The sequence below is a fragment of the Trachinotus anak genome, unplaced genomic scaffold, assembly GCF_046630095.1.
Source record: "Trachinotus anak isolate AG129_WGS33_773 ecotype Australia unplaced genomic scaffold, CSIRO_AGI_Tana_v1 ptg000010l, whole genome shotgun sequence".
NCBI classification, from domain to species: Eukaryota; Metazoa; Chordata; class Actinopteri; order Carangiformes; family Carangidae; genus Trachinotus; species Trachinotus anak.
Genome location: NW_027273861.1, coordinates 26,716,214 through 26,724,291, shown reverse-complemented (window position 1 = coordinate 26,724,291; position 8,078 = coordinate 26,716,214). Strand labels below are relative to the sequence as shown.

The 8,078-nt window shown below is 40.7% G+C and overlaps 1 long non-coding RNA gene across 1 annotated transcript; it reads right to left on the bottom strand.

The window, feature by feature from the left end:
* Nucleotides 1–607: 607 nt before the first annotated feature.
* Nucleotides 608–7,860, bottom strand: LOC139626210 (uncharacterized). Its single transcript, XR_011692154.1, has 3 exons — nucleotides 6,348–7,860; nucleotides 4,936–5,050; nucleotides 608–4,687 (listed from the first exon to the last, which is right to left on the bottom strand). It is a non-coding gene; the product is annotated as an uncharacterized lncRNA (long non-coding RNA).
* Nucleotides 7,861–8,078: the final 218 nt, after the last annotated feature.

The following is an 8,078-nucleotide window of genomic DNA, read 5'->3' as shown; positions in this document are numbered from 1 at the left end:
TGCACCTAATTCAAAGCTGCAGCAAAATGAAAAGTGAAAAAAAAAAAAGACCGTCTAGCAGCAAGAGGGGCTGTGACACTCATGACACACACTAGAAATAAAAACTGGGAAATAGATGAAAAATAACTTATTCTCAGATGACTCTGAGGGTAAAAACTGAAAAGTTTAGTGAGGGTGTCACCAGAAGAGAGGCTGTGTTGTTAACTAAATCAAAAGGATTTATTGTCTGTAAAAAAGTTTTTTCTTCCAGAACTTATTTTTTTATGTCAACTTTTTTGGCACAGTGCAGGCCACAGAAATAAAATAAAACCTCCATTTCTGGACATTATGATCCTATGTACAGTCCCTCTGTCTTGTCCTATTATGTTATTCATTACTATCCACATGGTCACAGTATTTATCTCATTACAGACCCATCAAAGGACTCATTACGGACCATTTTAACAAGGTACTCCTTTTAGTTTTGTTAACTGTTAGATAACATGATGGACGAGCAAAAGTTAATTAAACACAAGACAAATCCAGACTGTGGGAAGAGTTATAAAGATGAAAGCTTATGTTATTGCATTAGTAACGTCCTGGCTGAGCTTCGTCTCTTCATAAATTTGGGTTTTTGAAGCCTCGCTGAGTGGGTTATTTGTTCCACTGCATATATGTCCCATAGTTTTTGTGTCCATAAATTGTAGGTGGGGAGGGTTAGGCTTTGACCATAATAAATTTCACTGCCACTGTAAACAGAGTCTGAAGTAGGTGTTGTTTCCCATCTTGGGTCTTTGTGGGATGTCACTGTTTATCTTGGAAAACATAGTTCCAATAATTTTTCAGTTTTCAGCCATGACCAGGACGTGTGGACATAGTCACCTATCATCTGTAAGCCTGTACAGTGGGCATCTCAAGACATCTGAGACTCAGCTGCTCTTAACCTCAACTTTAAATCTTTACTTCAGCGTTGGGTATGGATCTGGAAACTCCATCAGGCTGTGAATCAGCAGCTCAGGGAGCCGTGGAGCAAAATAAATTAAGCCCAAACAGAAAACTCCCCAGAAAAAAAAAAAGGTTAACTGTCTTTTAGAAGCGTTTTCCAGGCCAACTACACAGACACACAATGCAGAGCCATCACCGCTTGTGCACAACCTAAAATTAAATAGACAGGTTGTCCCAGCCACACAATCAAAACAGGTCCTCTAAGCAGACAGCAGCTTTAAATACCCTTTGGTCAAACCCACCTACACGTTAGAGAGGCGTGAAAATCAAACAATTAAAGCTGTCAAGTCATTTAAGTATGCAGTTCTTCATTAACTTTATTCATTTAACTTTTCTTTTGACTGTGAATGAACACCGTATTGAAGTTACAGATATTCTTGTTACGGCTGATGGTACAAACACAAAGAAAAAAACGCAACACCCCCCGCCAATCCCACATGGTAGGGTCCAGATTGCCAGCACCTGGTGGAGCACTGGGAATTCATGTGCCTGCATTCATGAGAGGACCTTGAAAAAAATATTTAGAAAGCAAGCAGACAAGATGAAACAGACACAAAAGATCATTGTGAAATTATCTTAAATGTATTAATCAACTGTATTAATCAGACTTTAGTAGGTATTAAATGGCTGAAAGACAGATGTAACAGAAACTCAGCTTTTGATTGACGCGGCCGGTCATGTGATTGGTGAGGGAGTGCAGCTCCTTTCCACTCAGGTGTACTGAGGCTCAGCTGTTCATGCTTCAGTTAATTGATGATTGTTGAATGAAAAAAAAAAACACGAAATATTTGAATTTGATCAGTTCATGAGTGAAATATCTGTCTGAATGAAATGCAACTGAATCAACTTCCATCCTCACAGAGCAGCTTTTAGAGTTTGTCTGTGTTTTGGTCTCATTACAGCTCCGTCCTGTGAATATTCACTCATCTCCCGTTCACTTGATTTGAAGGTTGCATATGTTTCCTGTTTTATTTCAACCTGCCCTGTAGGAAAGGAGTTCACCTTTGTTCATCTCTCTCTGCAGATGTGCATGATTGACCAGTACATACATGGATGGATGCTTTATGTTTAGATATGGAAACATCATAATTCTAGCGTGTGCCATTACTCTTTTTGGTAGGATTCTCCATCACTGCAGCTTTGTGCCATCACATCTTTTTTGGGAGTAAGTGCTGGGCTGTTTCACTGAATATAAGGCTATTGTGACTGTACCTTGAGAGAGCCTGACGCCTTCTCTTCCATGGGTTTGTGGGAGACCAAAGTTAGCCTGAAGCTGCAGGCCAATAGAAGAGCTGTATGTGGGCGCTCTATTGTGCTCACACCAATTCAGCCTTGGCAACTTTAGCTGTAGTTCAGACTGACTTGGTACAAATGGCACCTTAACCCAGCAGAAAATCATTTGTACCATTATGGTGGATTTAAAGATATACAGCTCGCTCTTATGAGGTCTCATTTTGTTGCGCATTGTGGTAAAACTGTACAAATGCATATTTTTCACTGTGTAATTGCATTTCACGGAGGTGTCTTTATGGTCTTTTATATCAGGATGCTCTCTAATGCAGACTGCCTGGTCTCCAAGCCTGGAAACAGCCGTGTCAGTGATCTGCTGATACAAATCCTTGTTCTGGATCTGGCTGGACAGACGGCCCATTAGGACTGATCGGCTGCGACATGAGCACTCTGGAAGCAGATGGCAGGTGGTGGTTGCAGTTGTATCCCTCCTCCACACCAGGCTCGCTGGGTAGATTCGACATAAGCTTAATTAATGATTTGATAACTGCAGAGGCGTTAAAAGGAGCGTGGAGACAGGCGTGAATTCCAAATGTAAGAGCTAAACTGGCTGGTAATATGATGTGAAGGGATTTCTCACCACATGCTGACGCTCCCACATGTTCCCCTCTTTCTCTCTGTGTCTCTCACACTTTCTTAGATCAGCGCAGTGTGAGCTCAAACACATGCTGCGAGTAAGAAATAAGTTGCAGATTTAAGAGCTCAACAAAGCAGATGTTTATTGAAGGCTGCGCTGCCTGTGAACCCTCACACTACGGGGAGCTGCTGGTTTCTCTTAAATCTGGATTGAGTCAACCATCTGTAAGATATGCATGAATTAAGTTAGGCTGATAGGTCTCAGTGGTGTTTCTTAGTCTCAAACACCATGGATCGATTAAAGAACTGGCCTGGCACATGCCCAAAGTGCGCGGGGGCAAATGTCGCCGTAGCAGACAGAAAATGGCCACAAAAAGATGCAAAATGGTCACAAAGAAATGAAATAACAACCACAGAACCAGAAAGATGTTTCCCTCTTTATTAACTGTACCATGAGCTTTCCCTGACCTTCAGCAATGGCATGTCTACACAGGAAGTGGATGGAATAGATCCTCTCCAATTTTAATCAACCCAGCTGTTCAAACATGCTGTGGAATGGCTCGTGTTTTCCTTGCTCTATGTGACCCCAAGCATAATCTCTTCAAATGCTCCAAGTCAGTTTTCCTCCATCTTTTTTTATGCATGTAACTACAGACATTGTGTATGGGGACCTGTCTGCTTGCAAAACACAGGTGACCACACACGCATCACCGGAGCAGCAGCTGCTCACGCTTCATCCTCCGAGTTGTGAATCCAAACTTTAGCTGTCGTGTGAATAATACTGTACCAAGAGACAATTTTAAAAAATGCTGGCATTAGACAAAAAATTTTGTCAAGTTGTCACTGAATGTAATCCGGGATCTTGCAGAATCGTCCGATACTGACGTTCTCGTCTGGCGACAGGATCGTGGTGACTGATCGCCTGAAGGCTCCCGTGGGTGAAGCCAGATACCCTCGCTGCATCACTCAGTACACTGCTTATACGAAGTGGCAGGTAGTGGATTGTAAGTGGACCATGATGGGCAGTTCGTTTACTCAATAAACAGCACTTCACAGAATGTCTGCATCATGACTTTGCTCCTGGTATTCATTTCACCGTATGTTTTTAAATCTGTTAAGAGGTTTCATGGGATGTTTTCAACCACAGAGAATAATAAAAATCTGTTAGCTAAAGCCCTGAAAATCTATGTTCTCAATCAGCTTCTTACTATGAGCTTTAGGATATTCAATTTTCTGCCAAAGTTTGAACAGTTTTGGTTATTTGACGAGAGATTTTTGTATTTCTGTGTTTTCTGTGTTTGTCTTTGCTCCTCTCACTGGTTTGAAACTCATCTCAGTCTCATCTGCAAATGATGATGTCATAAATTTCTGTGCACCAATCAGAATGCAGCTCAGTTCTTGGGTTGTTTGCGTATGTTGATTCACAGTTCTGCTTAACAGTAAAAACATTAACATAATAACTAAGAATGTTTTTTTTTTTTTATGTCCACAAATGTTTTGCTTTTTCTCATTTGCTCTGGGACTTATTTGATCGTTATACTTAAGATTTTAATTCTTTAAAATACATCATCAAAAACATTAAAGACATTAGAAGATTTACTAGATAACAATCAACATATTGTTTGTGCAGTAGTAGCTACCACAATGCAGTGCAACACACATGCAGAATAAAAGCTTGCGATTTCCAAAACCAAGTGATAAACCATAATTATGATGATAATTATAATTTTATTCCAGACAGAAAAAATCTTCTTGCCTTTTTGAACCACAGAAGAAGAAAAGTCCTGTTTCCTCTGGCTAGGCTGGAAGGAAACACACTTGTGAACTTGCGTCATTTCTATGGAAACAGAGCAGGTCCAGTGTCAGGGGACATCATGTGTGATCTCTGTGGCTCTCACTGAATATATAAAACCTGTGAACACCACATTAATTCCCTGCTCTCTCATGAGAAGAAAAACACCAAACAGCCACCTGTCAGCAAAAGAAAATCCCCCCAGGCCAGGTTTGAGTCTGAGTGGTCCACAAGTAAAACCACACACCAACAGTCAGCAATGAAATCCCTCCATCATTCAAAAGCATAATCACCCTGATCCCAGAAGTATCTGTCTGGAGGCTTGAGACTTTGGCCTGAATCTGTCCTTCCACTTAACCGTTCCTCTGGCTCTGTGCTTCTCTGGCTGGCAGCTTGTGTGAGAGCCATCTGTTGTTGGGCATAAAATACCATCTTCTCCTTAGTTTAAAGCTCGGCTCAAACACATCAAATACTCCTCTTCCTTTGGCAGGAGGTTTGTCATTAAAAGAGGTATGAAAACAAGTGTGTATATATACAGATTATATATAGACATCAGCTGTTTGTGTGTCCACATATTTTTAAAAGTGCATTTACTCAAGAACTGTGCTTAAGTAAACTTCTACTCCTACATTTCAGAGGAAAATATTCTAGTTTTTACTCCACTATACATATATGTGACCTACAGGTCAAGATTTTACATCAAAACATATTAGGCTTACAAAAATAAAGAACATTGTTTCTGTTAAAAGTTAAACCAATTACGAAAAAAAACATGAAGTGTCGTGTTTGGGTGGTTCGATGTTTCAAAAGTCTCTGAGTTGTTAGCAGCTCCATCAAAGAGAAGTGTCCTCTCTAAACTTTTCACAAGGTTTCACTTGAAGCTGAAAGAGTTAAAACGATTCATTATTTCACAAAAACTAAAAGATTAGAGGAAAGGACCGAAAAGAGAAAAAAGATATATGTGTATCAGAACTTTGTTATTTCTTCTTTCCTCTCCCATGAATCATCTCACGACGCCTGAGATTTATCTGGTGACCCTTAGAAATGGCCGAACATGACAAAGCATCAAAACTACTGGACAAAATCCACCAAAATATCTAAAGAAGTTAAACTAGCTCCACCTCCAGTGACTTAAACAGTAAAATGACACATTGACGCAACAGAATTAAAAATCAAATAACGTATTATGTCACCAGCACAGAATCTTTTGATCTTTAAAGGAGCTATTTGTAGGTTTTGCTACTGCTACATAGCTAACGTCAGCATTAACAGCTGCTTGCTTCCCATTCTAGGAGTAATGTGAGTTCATTTCTTTACTCACTCTATCATGTCTTTTCTTCTGCTGAAGTTAGCACGCTAACCAGCTAGCTCGTCCTGTCTCGTCACTTTCTGATAGTGACTCACTGTAGCCTGAAATCTGCCCTGAAGACTTAGTGCTGCTCAGAGGACGTATCATAATGTCTTGTATTATAAAGACATTGATGGCTGAAGCTCCTGTCAAGCAACAAACCACGTGGGGCGCCAGAGAAGACTTACAGTTTGCCCCCTTAAGGATATTTTGCTGAAAATAAGGATTTTAAATGTTGATTTTTAACTTGTAGTACTTTTACTTTTTTTTTTTTTACTTTTCCTTAACTAAAAGATAAGAGTACTTTGTCTACCACTGTATGTACTTTTTCCCATCTATATCCTTTTCCTCTCTCACCTCTCGTGTGCGTTGGGACACTTTCCAGCTGAGAGTGAAGCGACTGGGATGAAAAACCTCCACTTCTGAGGCTGTGGTACTCTGCTGGAAAACGATGGACTGCTCACTCAGGGTTTGGAGTCAGTTGTGACCTCAAGTGAAGAACTTCAGACATCTTGCAAGCTTATTTGCAGCTGAGGATAAGATGGGGTGGGAGACTGAAGTGCAGATTGGCGTGGCATCAGGATTAATGCAGGCTTGTACTGGACTTTGATGGTGGAAAGGGAGCTGATCCTGAAGGTGAAGCTCCTGATTTATGTTCCAGCCCTCACCTATGGTCATGAGCATTTGGTACTGACTGACAGATTGATATTGCGGATAAAAGGGGCGGAAATGAATATGCTTTGCAGGGCAGGTGGGCTCACCCGAGGAGTTCAGATAGCTGAAGGAAGCTTGGTTCAATAGGGGACAGCTAAGGTAACTCCTTTAGAGGTTTTTTCTTTGGGTACATCCTACTGACAGCAGACCCCCAGGGCTGACCTAGAGCATGGCAAAGGAATTACAGCTCTCATCTGGCCTGGGAATATATTGAACTCCCTCTGGAGAAGCTGGAGGATGTAGCTATGAGAAAAAATGTTCTTGTATCTTAGTCTGCAGTGAAAAAACAACTCAGCAAAACTAGTCGATCACCTGGAAGAATCTTTCATTCACAAGTGTTTCGGTTGCAAAGCAGCTGATATATAACTGTAAAAGACGGCCTCAGTCTTTACTGGTTATACAGATGACCAGCCTCCAAAGGATGCTGCACAAAAACATGTCACAGTCGCAAAATACCATCATTATAATGACAGAACTTGGTCAAATCTAAGTCTTTGGCACTTGAACAATGAGATGGTCAGTGAAGTAGCGACAGCACACACCTGAAAACTACGTTAGCCTGCTGCCACTGCAACCCAAGCCCAGATAAATGGTTAAAAATGATTAAAAAGATTTGGGTGGAAAACTTGATGGAGAGTCCTCTCCTGTTTCAACATGATAATGCCCCCGTACACAGATGTCTCCCAGATATTATATTTATATACTGATTAATGGTTTTGCCAGTTTATGCTCACTGGATGCAGGTTTCCGGCATTTCATTGTATTCTGCACAGTTGTTGCAGGGAGGTCCTACAGTAGATGATGAGAGTTAAAAAGAGCAGGACACCTGAGACTGTGGTTAGCATCCTGCATAATAATGGTTTTGATTAACCTTGCAGTTTATTCTTGACCTGGGAAACAGGTGGTTTTGGTTAAATATTGAAAAGTGCACTTCAGGTCAGTCTTTATTTATCCAGGACTAAAATCTTTTCCTAACCTTAACAAATCATCAGTTACCCAAACATGTCCACAAAAACATTATTCAGGGTTCAGTTGCTAGAATTGGATATTGCAGAAAAACAAGTTAAGGAGCTATGTGTCATTTTTGCAGTTGCTACATAGCCAGCATTAGCATTAACAGCTGTTTAGTCCCACTTACCATTATAAAAGAAATGTTGTTAGTATTTACTGAGAGCTGTCTCCAGCCGTGGAAATGCAAATGTTAACTCTTAGGTTTTTTTTCATCTATTGAAGTTAGCATGCTAACTAGCTAGCCCCATCCTGTCACCGTGCCCTGAAAACGTAGCGCTGCTCAGAGGTCGTATTAAAACCTCTTGTATTACACAGACAAAATGGTTGAAGCTCAGTCACTGCTCCTGGTAAGAAACCATCTGA